This window comes from Lathyrus oleraceus, chromosome 6 (assembly GCF_024323335.1).
Source record: "Lathyrus oleraceus cultivar Zhongwan6 chromosome 6, CAAS_Psat_ZW6_1.0, whole genome shotgun sequence".
In the NCBI taxonomy this organism is placed as follows: Eukaryota; Viridiplantae; Streptophyta; class Magnoliopsida; order Fabales; family Fabaceae; genus Lathyrus; species Lathyrus oleraceus.
Window position 1 is genome coordinate 291,288,681 of NC_066584.1, and position 16,374 is coordinate 291,305,054.

General features: G+C 32.8%; 1 pseudogene; it reads left to right on the forward strand.

Annotated features, from left to right (window-relative positions):
- Nucleotides 1–211: 211 nt before the first annotated feature.
- LOC127095258 (protein FAR1-RELATED SEQUENCE 11-like) lies at nt 212–7,479 on the forward strand (annotated as a pseudogene).
- Nucleotides 7,480–16,374: the final 8,895 nt, after the last annotated feature.

Sequence of the window (16,374 nt, forward strand, 5' to 3'; positions counted from 1 at the left end):
TTTCACAGAAAAATTGAAATCTTCTCAAATATAGCAATTTAAGAAGTAAATCTTCTCAAGTATGGCAATTTAAGAATTTTCCTTATTCAGGTATGTCATATCCTTTTATCTTTTTTTATGTTATTTTATGATTCCAATTTTTTTAAATAACTTTCCATAATCATGTGAATAACCTTTTTTGTTCTTTTTATTTTTGGAAGATAAATACAAAATGGAAAGTATGGACAACAATAGAATAAATTTGGATTTGAGTTTGAATATTGAATATTCAGGAGAAGAAGTTTCTTCAAAAAATGGTTCTTCTGAAATTATTGTTGGTCGTAATATTATAGACGAAGTTGAAGAAATTGGAATTTCTGAGAAAGAAAATATTGTGATTTCTAGTCAAAATATTGAGATAAATAGATTTTTACAAGAAACTAGTGAGGGTGACACTTTTAAGGAGTCAAATAGTGTTCCTTTTGTTGGTCAAAATTTTCTTAGTGAGGAAGAAGCATTTATTTTTATAAGAGATATGCATATCAACACGAGTTCTGTTGAATTGTAATTCCTTGTGTCGAAGCAGGTTGCTCGACACAGTAAGGAAGTGTCGAACCACCTATGCATGTTTTAGTAGTGTTAGCTATTTTGGGATTTGACTTGAGGTCCAAGTTAACCTAAATCTATAAATAGAGGGAGTAAACCTTATTTTTGTAATGAAGTGAATAAAATATTTATAACATTGTATTCATAGTATTTTGCAGTTGAAAAGTGAATAAGAAATTTTCCACAGTTTGTGGGCAGAGAGAAAATCTGTAGAATTTTATTAATCTTCTCTTTCATCGTTCTTTACACTCTTTCTTTCTCCATTGTTCTTCTCTTTTCATTGCTATTATGTGGGTAATAACAGTCTTGTTCATAAAGATTGATTGAAATTCTCCATAGGTTTTGGGGGATTTCCAACATCTGATATCAAGAGCTACGGTTAATCGATTCGTGGGAAGAAAATCAACATGGCAACGAATCATCCAAACGGGCATTTTCCAGCAAATCTTCTGATTCTCAAGAACAACAATTATGAGAATTGGTGCAAGCAGATAAAGGTTGTGTTCTGTTATCAAGATCTTTGGGATCTTGTGAAGGAAGGAGTAACAACGCTTGCAGAAGCTGTGAAGGATCAAAAAAAGGATGCACATAAAGAATTAAAGAAGAAATATTATAAAGCTCTCTTTATAATCCATCAATGTGTTGATGCAGATAACTTTGAAAAGGTTAGTGATGCAGAGTCAGCGAAAGAAGCATGGCAAATTCTGGAGAAATCGTTTGGAGGCGCGGAGAAGGTGAAATAGGTGAGGTTACAAACTCACAAAAGAACGTATGAATTGCTTCAGATGGAAGACAATGAAAGCATAATTGATTTTTTCACCAACGTTACGAAACTGGTGAATCAGATCAAGGTATGTGGAGAAGTGTTGACATCAAGATCTGTTGTTGGAAAGATCTTGAGGTCATTGGCTCCAAAGTTTGACCAAGTGGTAGTAGCCATAGAAGAGTCGAAAGATTTGTAAAAATTGACAAAGGAAGAGCTTCAAGGGACGCTTGAATCTCATGAACAAAGAATAGCTGAAAGAGCTGCAGGAAAGTTGAAGAGTGATATGGCTTTGCAGGCTCAATCAACAAAAGAAAGAAAAGGCAAAGGAAGTTGGAATGGCAACAAAGGCATAGAAGGTTACAACAATTCGGCTAGTTGAAATCAACAAGAAGGAAATTGGTCGAATCAGAGAAAGCCCTGGAACCAAGGCAACCAAAGAGGTGGTTTGCAGGTAGAGGAAAAGGTGGTGGTCAAAATTCAGAAAAGAGTCACATTCAGTGTTACAATTGTCAAAGGTATGGTCACTATTCTAGTGATTATCCAGAAAAGCATAAGAATCAAGAAACTTATGTAAAGCTGGCGAAACACGAAGAAGAAGAGACGTTGTTGATGGTTACAACAAGAGAAGAAGAGAGATTCAAGGACCAATGGTACTTGGACTTAGGATGCTCATTACACATGTCTGGAAGAAAAGATTGGTTTACCAATATAAAGCCCTCAATGAAGAACACAGTGAAATTTGCAAATGACAACACTCTAGCAGTTGAAGGTGTTGGTGATGTTCTGATTATGAGGAAAGATGGCAAGAGGTCAGTAATTTCAAATGTGTTGTACATACCAGGCATGAAGAGTAATTTGCTCAGCATAGGGCAGTTGGTCGAAAAGAACTATAAAGTTTCGATCGAAGACAAGATGATGAGAGCTCTCGACTCAAATGGAAGATTGATCTTGAAGGCTCTAATGTCTCAGAATAGAACCTTCAAGATTGAGCTTAATGTGATGGAACATAAGTGCCTTGCAACAGCAGCCAACAGAGATGAATGGATATGGCATTATAGACTTGGCCATCTCAATTTCAAAGACATCAGAGATTTGAAGAGAAAAAATATGGATTCAGGATTACCAGAAATCGACATTCCAAACGAAGTGTGTGAAGAACGCGTGCAGGCAAAGCAGCATAAGAACAACTTCAGTAAGGATGCACGAAACAGGTCGAAGGCAATTCTTGAAGTCATATACTCTGATGTATGTGGTCCTCTCCACGTCGATTCGATTGGAGGTAACAAATACTTTGTTACATTCGTAGATGATTTCAGTCGAAAACTGTGGTCTTACCTGATCTAGAAGAAAAGTGAAGTGATCGAGGTATTTACCAAGTTTAAATTTATGGTCGAAATAAAGAGCAGTCGAAAGATCAAGATTTTGAGAACTGATGGTGGTAGAGAATATGTGTCGAAAGACTTCAATGCATTATGTATGAAAGAAGGGATTGTGCATGAGGTGGTGCCACCCTACACTCCACAGCAGAATGGAGTCGCAGAAAGGAAGAATAGAGCCATTATGAATATGTTTAGAAGTATGTTGAAAGGCAAGCATCTACCTAAAGAATTATGGGGAGAAGTTGTGTCAACTGCGACATATATCCTGAACAGATGTCCGACAAAGAAGCTAGAAAGAATCACGCCAGAAGAATGTTGGTCTGGTGTCAAGCCTAGCTTGAGTCATCTAAGGGTGTTTGGATATATAGCACAGAGACATGTGTCAGATTAGTTGAGAAGAAAACTTGATGACAAGTCGAATCAGATAATCCTGATAGGATATCATTCGATTGGAGGATACAAGTTGTTCGACCCAGAGTATAAGCAAGTAGCGATCAGCAGGGATGTGATCATAGATGAGCTTAAGGAGTGGGATTGTACTAAGAATGTCAAGAAATATTCAGTGAGAATCTTTTGTGATGAACCAGCTAGTGAAGTCGAAAGAGAAGTTCGACAGGAAGAAGTCAGAAGTGAAGCAGGCCCAAGCAGACCTCAAAGAACAAGACACATGTCTACAAGGTTGCAAGAATGTGTGATTACATTAGATGATATGGTCAATGAAGAAGGTAAGATGGTACACTATGCTTTCTACGCAGATGTCGAACCTATCAATGCAACTGAGGCATTGAAAGATTCAAAATGGATGAAAGCAATGGGCGAAGAGCTGAAGTCAATCGAAGTCAACAACACTTGGTCACCTGTCAAATTGCTCCAAAACAAGAAGGAAATCAATGTGAAGTGGGTATACAAGGTGAAATTGAATCCCAGAGGCGAAGTGACTCGACACAAGGCGAGACTTGTGGCAAAAGGATTTCTTCAGAAAGAAGGAATCGACTTCGATGAAGTTTTTGCACTTGTCGATAGGATCGAAATAATCAGGTTGGTTGTTGGTCTAGCAAACATGAACAACTGGAAGATGTGTTAGATGGATGTGAAATATGCATTCCTTAATGTCCCCTTAGAAGAAGAAGTTTATGTTACACAACCAGTTGGGTTTGTGAAACAAGGTGGAGAAAGAAAGGTGTATAGGCTGCATAAAGCCCTGTACGGACTTAAACAAGCTCCAAGAGCTTGGAACAAGAAGATAGATGGTTTTCTAAGGGAGAAGGAATTTATGAAGTGCACAAGTGAACATGGAGTATATGTAAGAAGAAGCAATAGTGAACTGTTTATACTATGCCTCTATGTCGATGAGTTGTTGATAACAGGTAACTGCAAGAAGGAGATCGAAGACTTCAAAGGTGATCTCAACAAGGAATTCGTAATGTCAGGTTTGGGTGACATTTCATATTTCCTTGGCATCGAATTCTACAAAAGTGGTAGAGGTATGATGATGCACCAAAGAAGATATGCAGGCGAAATACTCAAGAGATTTGAGATGCGAGATTGCAACTCAACTTCGACTCCAACTGAGCCCAGATTACAATTGTCGAAAGATTCATACGAAGATGATGTAGACCCAACCCAATATAGAAGACTTATTGGGTCACTTCGATACATTTGTCGCACAAGGCTTGACTTAGCATACAATGTAGGTATCGTGAGTAGGTTCATTCAGAAGCCAAAGGTATCACATCTAGCAGTGACGAAGAGGATACTAAGGTATCTGAAAGGAACTCTCAACTATGGAATTTTGTTTCCTGCAGCGGATGAAGGAAAAGAATGCAAATTAGTGGGATACACTAACTCAAGTTGGTGTAGTGATGCTCAGGATCGAAAATCCGTAGCTGGCTATTTGTTTATGCTAGGTGGTGCATCAGTTGCTTGGAGTTCGAGAAAAAATCCAGTAGTGTAATTATCATCGTGTGAAGCAGAATACATAGCTGCTTCTCTTTGTGAATGTCAAGCAACGTGGATGGTGAATCTGATCGAAGAGGGACAACGAAGAATCATGGAGTAATTACCATGAAGATCGACAACATGTCAGCTATCAATCTGGAGAAGAATCCGATAGCACATGGTCGAAGCAAGCACATCAGATTGTGGAACACTGCGGAACTGAAAATCAGATTGCAGACATCATGACAAAGGGAATGCAGGTCAATGTTTTCAAAAGACTAAGAGCTATGATGAATGTAGATAGCTTAGACATAATTAATTAGGTGGTGTGTTGAATTGTAATTCCTTGTGTCGAAGCAGGTTGTTCGACACAGTAAGGAAGTGTCGAACCACCTATGCTTATTTTAGTAGTGTTAGCTATTTTGGGCTTTGACTTGAGGTCCAAGTTAACCTAAATCTAGAAATAGAGAGAGTAACCCTTATTTTTGTAATGAAGTGAATAAAGTATTCATAACATTGTATTCACAGTATTTTGCAGTTGCAACGTGAATAAGAAGTTTTCCACAGTTTGTGGGAAGAGAGAAACTCTGCAGAATTTTATTACTCTTCTCCTTCATCGTTCTTTACACTTTTTCTTTCTCCATTGTTCTTATCTTTTCATTGTTATTGTGTGGGTAATAACAATCTTGTTCATCAAGATTGATTGAAATTCTCCATAGATTTTGGGGGATTTCCAATAGGTTCTCAGTTCAAAAAGGTAGATTAATCAAACAAAATGTAATTGTGAGTAGGTGTGTTCTCTTTTGGCATCGTGAAGGTAGAACTTCCTTGAAAATCATAAAACCATCGAAAGAACAAAGAAATGAAGAATCAACTAGGTGTAAATGTAAAGCTCATTTGCGAATTTCTTTACAAAAAACTCATGATATGTTTCCAAATGAGTGGCGAGTTACAAAATTTGTTGTTGAACATAATCATACTTTACTAACTCAATCAGAAGTGTGGTTCTTACTAGCTAACCGAATTATCTCAGATGATTATTCTGAATGGATTTTCTTGTTAAAGGAAGGTGGGCTTTCAGTTAGACAGTTAATGCGTGTCATAGAGCTAGATTTTTTATCTTTAATTTATTGAAAAGGATGTTCGCAATCTGTTTTTGAAAGCCAAGAAAAAAGTTGAAATAACTGATGTTGTTGATCTTCTTAAGTATTGTGAGGATGCAACGAAGAGTTGCTCTAAATTTCAGTATGCATATACACTTGATGAAGAAATAAGGTTATAGAATATATTTTGGTCTCATGCTTATTATTTTGATTGGTACCAAGAATATGGTGATGTTGTTGTGTTTGATACTGCATACAAGGTAAATTCTTATGAAATGCCATTTGGAATTTTTGTGGGTACGAATAGTCATGGAAAGACTATACTTTTTGGATGTGCACTCTTACGAAATGAAAAAACTTCTACATTTTGTTGGTTAATGAAGGTAACTTCTAAGCTTAATTTTATAATTTTTCTTATATCATTTGTTATTGTATCATTTTTTTTAATTACATAATTTTTTTTTGTAGACTATTATATCTTTGATGAAGAAGCCACCAAAGACTATATTAACAGATCAAGATCCATGGATGAAAGAAGCAATTTCAAAAGAGTTGTCATCAACAAAACACAATTTTTGCATATGACACATCACTTTCAAGTTTAGTTGTTGGTTTGATGCTATACTTTGAGACAAATATCCAAAACGGTGTTCTGATTTTTATGGTTTGTATAAGTTGGAAACACGTGAAGAATTTGAACATCACTGGTCAAAAGTTGTTGTTAAGTATAACTTGCAATCAAATAAACATGTGAAAGGGTTATATGAAATTAAAAGTTATTGGACACTCGCTTATCTTCGTGACTATTTATTTGGTGGAATGACAACCACGGGTAGATCCGAGAGTATTAATGCATTTATCAAAAGATTCATAAATTCCCATACAACTTTAAGTGATTTTATAAAGTAGGTATCTTTGATTTCTAAAATATCATCATTGTTATAATCTTATACAATTATGTTTTTATTAATTTAAATTAATTTCAGGTTGATTTAGCAATCAATGGTATTAAGAAAAAAGAAGAGCATGATATAATGTTAGAAAAATGCAAAAGATTGAACATGAAGCTCATATCACCTTTGCAAGAGTAAGCTCGTAGTCTTCTCACAGGTTTTTCTTTTCAAAAGTTTCAAGAGGAGTTTGAAAGGTCCATCCAATATTCAATTCATCATCAAAATGGTAATATGTTTGTGTTGCGGTATTATAAAGATGCTAATAGTAGAAAACACATGGTCTTTTGGGATGGTAAAATAGCCACATATAGCTGTAAGCATTTTGAGTTTTGGGGATATTATGTCGACACATTCTCAATATTTTTCTTCATAAAGATTGTCATGAAATTCCTTCTAATTACTTGCCATCACGATGGCGACTTCAAGTATTACATGAGAACGAGGAAGTAAATCCTCAACCAATCAATGTTGTGTTTTGAGGACCAAATAATATGTTACATCAATGAAGCTCGAATGATATTGTTCGATGCCCTCTGATTTCTAAAACAAAAGGTCGTCCTGAACGAAGACGTCTTAAAGGTGGAAAAGAGTTTTCACATACCATGAATACGTGTGGATTATGCAAAGACATATGGCATAATATTACAACATGTCCTCTAACAAAAAATATTCAATTTTCTGCTCACACTAAAAACAAGAAGCAGAAAATATGTCAAGATGCTAATTTAAATCCAGTTCTTCTACCAAAAATTTAGGTACATATTTCTTTTTAAATTTTTAAATTTTATTTTATTTTATTTTATTTTATTTTTAATTTGTTAACTAAAACTATATATTTTTTTGTTTTTATTTTTATAAGAGGAAGAAATTGATGATATATGACCATCAAAGTAATCTTATTATTTTTTTATTTGAATAATTTTTAAAAAAATTGTATTTGAATGATATATTTGGAATTGTAATTTATTTTGCTATATTATTGTACTTTTAAAGCATTTTAATTTTATATTTAAATACTTTCGGTATAACTGTTGCAATAATATATTATTGTAATTTAAAGTCAATCAATTTTAAGTTAATTTAAAAATGAAAGAAGAAAAAAAGTTTGTCTTTCTTAATCTTTAATGATTCTAAATATTCTCATTAAATTTAAATTAAAAATATAAAAAACTGAATATGTGAAAGGGTAATTTTATCCTAATCATTTTTAATATTTTAATTACTATAATTAATTATTACATATTTCATAATAGAATAAATAAAATTAACTATCATTAATTACACTTTAACATGTGCCCTAATATCTTTATTAAAATAAATGTGTTATTAACTGGTCTAAAAGATGCAGCACGTACCGCATTAACTCGATTCTAAACACACGTGTTATTAGTTACTCTAAGAGATGCAGCACGCACATAGCATTAATTAAATATGTGGTGTAACATTAAATGGATAGGTGTCAGCAAGTGCAAAAGAGGTGCAATTAAGAAATTTCAGGGGTTCAAAAATGAAAATATGTCATTATTAGCCTAAAAATATAAATTTGAGCGGGGTTCATTTGCATCCCCTCGTTACATGTTGGCATCAACCCAGCCTATGTTAAATTCAATTATTAAATAAATAAATGATAGAGTGAATTATGATAAGAATCATACGTTCTGTTTCACGTGTACTGACGTGTTCTTTCCTCTTAAAGATCGGAAAAAATAAAAAATGTCTAATCATATCAAACTGTAAATATTATTTCAAATCGAACCATCTTAAACCGCTAAAATATAGGTTGAATGATCTTAAATAGGTAATTGACCTCTTCCTTGATTGAGTCTAGCAAAAAAAATTATATGAACTAAACATTTTTAATTTAAATTCAAATATAGAAGTAAAGTTTTAATATTTCGATTTAATTAGCAACAACCTTACACAAGAAAGCCCCACTAAGATGAGTTTTATAAAATAATGTAAAGAATAAAAAAGAATCTAAAGTAGATAAAGAATAAGATTCATTGCTTATAGGAGTAAAAAAGATTAAGATTCATTTCATCCGCAAAATAAAATGAGACAAGGAAAGGATACTACTTTGATACATAAAAGTTAGATCTTTATGCATCGATGACGATTGATATGTTTCAAAAAGAAAAGGTAATACTGTAATTAAGTTGCTTTTGTTGGACTGTTCCCATCCTATAGTCTTTATTTGAAAACAACTTCTACTACTAAAAACTCAGATACATTTATATTTGTTAAGAAATTAAAATGGTAACTTAAATATTATTTAAAAATATATATATTTTAAATATATGTATATTCAATTCACTGAAAATATAAATAATATTTTTTTTAAAGAATATTATGTGTATTTAATAAATTAGATATAATATATTTTTTTTATTTAAAATTTTTAAATGATGCTCCGGGACACTGGTTAGCATGACCCAACATAATATTAGTAATTCGATAAAGAATTATGGATGATGTGAGGATTTTTTGTTAAGTGATTTATAAATATTTCTAAAATATATTTTGAGTCTTGAGATTTATTCTTATTCCGATGAACTTCCGAATTTCAATTTTCCTAAAGTTTTTGTTAAAAACAAAACATAATATTAATACTATTTATTACTTTTTCTTTTGGGTAAAGTTAGCTTGTGTCGGAAGGACCAAAGTTGAGAATTAAGTGTAAAAAAATTATTTTAGAAATTGTGTATTGAGAATTTTAATTCGGATATCGTTCTCTCAAGGATTTTTGATTATTATTATCCAAAGGTAAATCGAATTAAGGGGGGTTGTTTGGTTTGGTGTTCGATTAAGAAAAAGTGATTATTAAAAACAATTTTTGAAATAAGCTGTTATGAAATAAGTGATTATGAAATAATTCAATCTACCAATTCAGTTCCTACTATCATCGATTAATATAATTTTAATACCCTAAGCGGATTGTCTATTCCTATTTGGATACAAACTCAATGACAAACGCGGTGAAGTTTGTGAGATGTATGATCCTATTGTTCGAATTAAGCAAACGGGATAAGTTTTCATGGATTAAGCAAACATGATTGATCAGACACAAAAACGAATTAAGCAAATGTGACGTGCCTACGTTAGGATCATACAATCAACCAAATTGAATCAATATATTTCATGCAATCGAATTAAGTATACAAGAACACAAAATATCATTGAAAGGAAATAAACTAAAATTAACATTATAATAATCTCAAGTTTTGGAACCTGAATTACGGCAGATCGAATCAAAGGGATTAGTTCTCCATGGAATTCGTACAAGCTTTCAATTTTCGTGAATAGTGATACCATGTACTGTTTTCGGCTGCTTAGGTTATAGGAAAAGTAGAATAAACCTAATTTGGTCAAAACATAAGCCAGGCCCACACTAAATAACCCAACACAAAATATAAATCTAGTGCTGAAGGCTTCAACGGATTTTTCAACCATGCTACAGTCCGAATTAGCTTCTGACTTCTTCATGAAAGTCGTAGCTCTTTCTCTTAGCTTCCAACGACTGGTAGCACGCCTCGATCCGATACTCCTAGTTCCAGTTATGAATTTATTCGTGCAGACTGCTAATGCTGAAAATAAACTGCAAAAAACAAATAAGTGTAAAAATAAGATAAATTATAAAAACACATTAAAAGGGAAAAATAACCAAACTAAAACATGGAAATGCATAAGTATAAATATAGAAGAATGTGCATCAAAATGCACTAATCAGTTAACTTGTGTCGGAAGGACCAAAGTTGAGAATTAAGTGTAAAAAAATTATTTTAGAAATTGTGTATTGAGAATTTTTTATAATTTTCTTACCACACTTTTTATTTATAGGTTTAACATGTCTTTATAGTACACAAGTTAGTATGACATTTTTTTTAATAAAAGTTATTCTGAAAAACTTAGATATGTTGTGTGAAATTTAGTTTTTAGATTTCTAACATGATTTTGCATTATTAGTCAATTATTTTATATCATCTTATACTTTAAAAAAAAGAGAAATTAGGTAAATCAATTCAGCTGGTATTTGTGTAAAAGTATTTATTTGTTAGGATGTGAGTTCGAATTCGCAACATTTCACTTTAAGCATTTAAATGGTAAAATTATGGTCATTAATCTACTAAAAAAAATCAAAATAAGTTTTATTTTTCCCGATATAATATTAAAACTTATTTCAATTCTTTTTCCTATATCATATAAGAGATAAAAGTGTTCAAATGTTGTCTTTTTTTTTATAGGGGTGAAAAAATGAGCATATTCATTCCGATTAGTCTTGTCACTTTTATGTCAGACGAAAAATAGAGCAAGACGAATCGAGTCAACTTAGGTAGTTGAATTTAAAATCCCATTCCCGCTCTGTTTATTTACGGGCTAACGAGTTAGCGGGTTGATCCGCCAAACATAATATTTTTATTGTGGAACCAGGAAGAGGAAATGAGATTGTAGCAGGATCTTCTGGTGTAGTGATGAATGCTTCTATACGGAAGAGCGGGATGGACCTTCAAGGTTAACACTCTGACACTCAAGTCGTGAAATATTTAAGAAACAATTTAGAGTGAAAGTAAAAAAAAAAAGATATATGAAGTGTGTGGAGCTTATATAGGGCGAGTTGATAAAACGCTCCCATTTAACCCGGTGCATAGTGTGAATCACCGTTCAATTAGATATGACAATGTGATATAAGTTGGGCGTCAAGATCATGTGCCTTGTGCATGGCTAAAGTCTCACTTATTTATACTTGTTGCATGTGCCTTCTGTACTAGGCCTCGTGATTAGGCCTTTTCCCATGGGCCTTGCTAACAGTCTAAAAAAGTTTCCCCCTAAGCCCTAGTTACTACTTGTTGAAGTGAGGGTTGTGTGGTTCGGGCTACCCTTTATTGTCCACCGGGATTTCTTGTCGGTCTTCCATAGAAGGAAGTGGAAAGGCTTTGAGGGTGAGTTGGTCGCATTAGGAACATGTGCATTAAATGCTCCTGTCGTAACTGCCACGCTTTGTTAGACAAACGTGTTGTTACAGGTGAGAAGGTGAGGATGACCCTTTTTTTCTAGAGTACTTTAGTGTTTGAGTAAATCGAGGTGAGATCCTGACCATTGATGGGAAGGTTGTCCATTTTAGTGTTATGCAACGTTGATCGTACAATAGTGAAAATATGATCCTCATGGAACAGATGACGAACATTATGTCTTAGACAATTGGTTCGGCAAGTTAAAACAGAAATACTATAATGGAAAGTACTAGATGATGGAGTATAAAAGTAGTAAATAACACGATAGTTGTTTACCCAGTTCAGTGAAACCACAACTATGTATGGGGAGCTGAGTCCACAACCCAAGAAAGGAAATTCATTATTAGTAGTTTAATACAATTATTCTTACAAGCAACAACAAACTCTATGTTGTTCAATGCCTCTTCCTAACACTATCCAATGACTTTCTATTTAGGGTTCCCCCTAAACATGAGTACCTACTCACTTTTTTCTCAATCACAGAACCCGTGATTGAAGATTACAACTCAATAATCAATGTTGAATACCACCATTCAACTACCCAAACCTTATATACCAAGTTAATGAAACATAGAGGTATACATAAAGATGTTGAATATACAACTCAACTAGACAAACCTTCTATTCCAAGTTACTAAAACTTACAGTTGTACATACAACAATAATAAGGACTCAAAGTAAACCCTAGCACTCTAAAATCTTCAATGTATTACTTGGCTTCCAATGTAGATTTTGAGATCCTTATATAACATAATAACTATGGACTTTTCTCCTTGAATAATAGCTTTAATTTTGTCCATAATTAATGCAGAATCTATTGGATATTATATGTTCCATAAATATCTCCAACAAGATATGATTTGTGTAAATTTAAATTCAAATTTAAATCTTCATTTAAATTTGAATCAATCTTCGTCCAGCTGTCAAACAAATCACCTAATCATATTGCTAAGAAAAATAGCAATACAATATAACTAAATATTCTCAAAAGATTCATTCAAAACGCAGCAATCAAGCGCATATTGAGCAAGGCCTAGATGTCATACCAACATGCTAGAGCATTGCGTCCAGCATGTGTCCCTTCTACAGCTTAAGCAAGGTAGACCATTCATAAATACATGGACACTTATTCATGTTGTTGTTTTGCAAAATGCAGCCAATTCAAAGAGTCAATCCAATAGGAACTATAATCTCCCTCTTTGGTAAATTATGGAAAAACAACTTCTTCAAGATATAGAACCTATTCATATCAGAACAGGTGACATTCTTCAAAGCATACACTCATCTGCAATCTTCCAAATATCAGAGATAAGCTCAGTAATAGAAAATCAGTAGCATTCATCATAAATGTCACACAAATAATGCTCTAGAATCAATCAGGCAGACATGCAATCATTCACAACTTAGTCATGCATGGCACTAACTCAGCTCATTGTTAGTAGCATACAATCCTACTAACTAACAATTATTAGCATGAAATCATTCACTTACTTAGTCATGCATAATACAAACAGTTAGAAGTTAATAATAGAATATGCAGAATCTACTAACTTAAAAGCTCACGTCATAAGGGCCAGATATCTTGCCCAATGCTCTAGCATGTGAGAACAAGATTAGATCTTACCAGATATGGTTACTACTAAATAAAAACATATGCTACCTCAGCTCTTAGCAACACTATTACTCCTCCTTTTTTCCATAATTTGACAAAGGGTGAGTATCTAATAGCATTAGATTTGAGTCATGCATATTTACTATATTAGCACATACACAGCTAAAAACATGAGAAACAACCAGAAAAACATCCAGAGATGCACAAGCATTAGATATGTTTCATTATACATAAGTTCAAAATAGGTTATATAGCCTTTACAAATAAAAATAAACAATATCTAGATACAAAGGCCAGAATAACTAAACTAGAACATCTAAACTTATTTTTCAATCCATCCTCTACAGTTCTTGTAAGCATTCCAGTCTTCATCCACCCCATAGTCATGTTTCTGAGCATGTCTCTTTTTCACAACCTTCATCTTGGTGGCAGACTCCTTTCCAGTTGTAGATGATCCAATAGATGATTCATCATATGCATTTCCACCATTTGCAACAAAAGTGTAACCAAACTCCTTCTTCGTCCTTTCCTCGTGAAATCTTTCAATAGCTTTAGTTATGGAGAATCCCTTATTATAGGGTCTCTTCTTTGAGTTTACACACTTTTGACTAAGAGAAAATAGATATGGGGGAGAAGAAAGGGTACCAGGAGAAATATAGTTGAAGATTGAAATTCTTGCTTGTAACGAATGTCTATATAAAATAAGGTTTAGAAATAATTGCATTATGCATTATGTTGTACCCCAAATTTTGACCACCCCTTTTTTTATCTGACTTAGAATATAGGACATTGACTTACAAGAATCACATACAGGTCATCTACTCAACCCCAATGACCTAAAAAGTCAAAGGGGGCCATTTTGACTTTCTTACCCTCTCGTATGAGTTCAATCTTATACTAAGGGTTGAGTTACTATTTTGGGACTTTTAAGATATTATTTAAAAATTATCAATTTAATATATAATTCAATTAATTAATTAGAATGATAGGTTATTATTATTTAGCTTCTTAGAAAATGTTTTAATTGGAAAAATCATTATATTTATTTAAACTAACCATTTAGGTATTATTAAGATAATTTTTATTTGATAATTAAGAGGTTAATTAGTATGTTTAATTCATTAATAAAATAATTAATAAAATAATTAATAAAATTATTGATAAAACTATTATATTTTCGTTTAAAACATGTTTATTGTTATGGCTAATTAAATTAAATGATTATTACAATAGTATTATTATTTTTATTTTATAGAGTTATTGCGTGTGGTATTAACTTTAGTCAGATTTTATTTTTATTTCTTTATTTTGATACGTTAAGTCAATTAGTCAACAAATCCCAAATCCAGTCACAAACCCTAAAACGCGTAAAGTCAAAATCAGAATGAATCAAATATTAAAAATCAAATTTCAATCAAATCCTTATAATTAAAATTACAGATACATTATAAAGCTTAATTTACAAGAGAATTCAGTTCAAGTACATAATCAAATCAGAAACCCTAATTTCTAACTGAACCAAATCAGATCAATCAAATTATAAATTTCCTAAAACAAAATCCCTAATTAAAACTTCAACCTAAAAATTAACCTATATAAACCTAGGACTAATTCTTAACCAAGGACGGAAAAAAAACCCTAAACATTGTCGTTGTGATCTCCCAAAACTTCACCAAAGATTCACTGAATTTTGATGCTTAGGGTTTTTCATTGAAACCCTAGGTAATCCAAGCTTGACCTCCATCAGAACTCGCATCCATGGAAAGAGAAAAGGAAAGATTAGACGGAGAAGGAGATAGCAACCAAAGGAACGAAAGAATCAAAAGAGGAAAAGAAAAGAAGATTGTACCTTGACCACAGAATTTCACCTCTCTGTAGGTTGGTTTCTTGTGCTTTTATTGCTTGATTATGCTAGATCTCCTTGCATGTATTGTATTAATGTCTGGATTTTTTTATGGGTTATGTTTGAAGTTGAATTGTAGACTTAGGGATTGTTTATGTTTGATTTGTGTTAAGGGTTTAAGAAAGGTTATTTTGTTTATAGAAGGGTTAGATATGTGAGTTAGGGATAATGAGGTTTCAATTTTGGTAAGTTTAAAGGGTTTCGAGAAAAGTTAGGGTTAGGGTTCTTTGTAGTAGGGATATGATTCTTTATAGTTTGGGTTAGGGTTCATCGCCTAGGTTGGGGTTCGAAGGGTTTGGCTTAGGGTTCATAAGGGTTTGAGGGTGTTTGGAAATTTGAGGATGAATATATGAAGTTTACGGTTGAACTTCAACCGAAAATTGGGAAACAAGGTGGTTTTTGGGGTGGTGGTTAGGCACAGAGGGTGGTCGGAGTTAGAAGTCAGAAGAGAGGGTGGAAATGGAAATGGAAAATGGGAGATTTCTGAAGGCGTCTCGTTTAAATACCTTTTATGGTCCGCATCCACGTCACACTTAGGTGGTGTGTTCCCATCCAACTAAGATGTTGACTCTGACTAGCTTAGGTGTCCATGTGCTTACCATGCGCATGTTTTGACTTTTAATCCCCACCATCCATTTTGATTATTTTGACGTAGTAGGACTATCACACGACTCGAACACCCTGTACCTAAATCACGTTGGATTGATCTCACGTCCCAGAGAGATTCAACCCTTGACTCTCTCTCCATGTAACCAGTTTCAGTCCATTTGCTAGTACAACTAAGTATACACCCCCCTAGGATTTTATTTAGTTTCTTTATTTTCTTATTTATTTTCCTTTATTTATAATATTTATTATTTAGGTTAGGTTAATCTTGAATAATTAATTAATATAATTAATGTTGATTAGTTTAATAAAAATAGTTTATAATTTAATTATTTCATTATAATATTTTTTCTTATAATTAACATAATACAAAAATACAAAAATAATTAAAATGATTAATATTATTTATTTAGGATGATATTAGGATTAGTATTAGGCTAACGTTAGGGTTTTAATTAGGTTACTTAGAATAATTGCTAATTAGGATTAAATCATTAAATAAAATATTAAGAATATAACA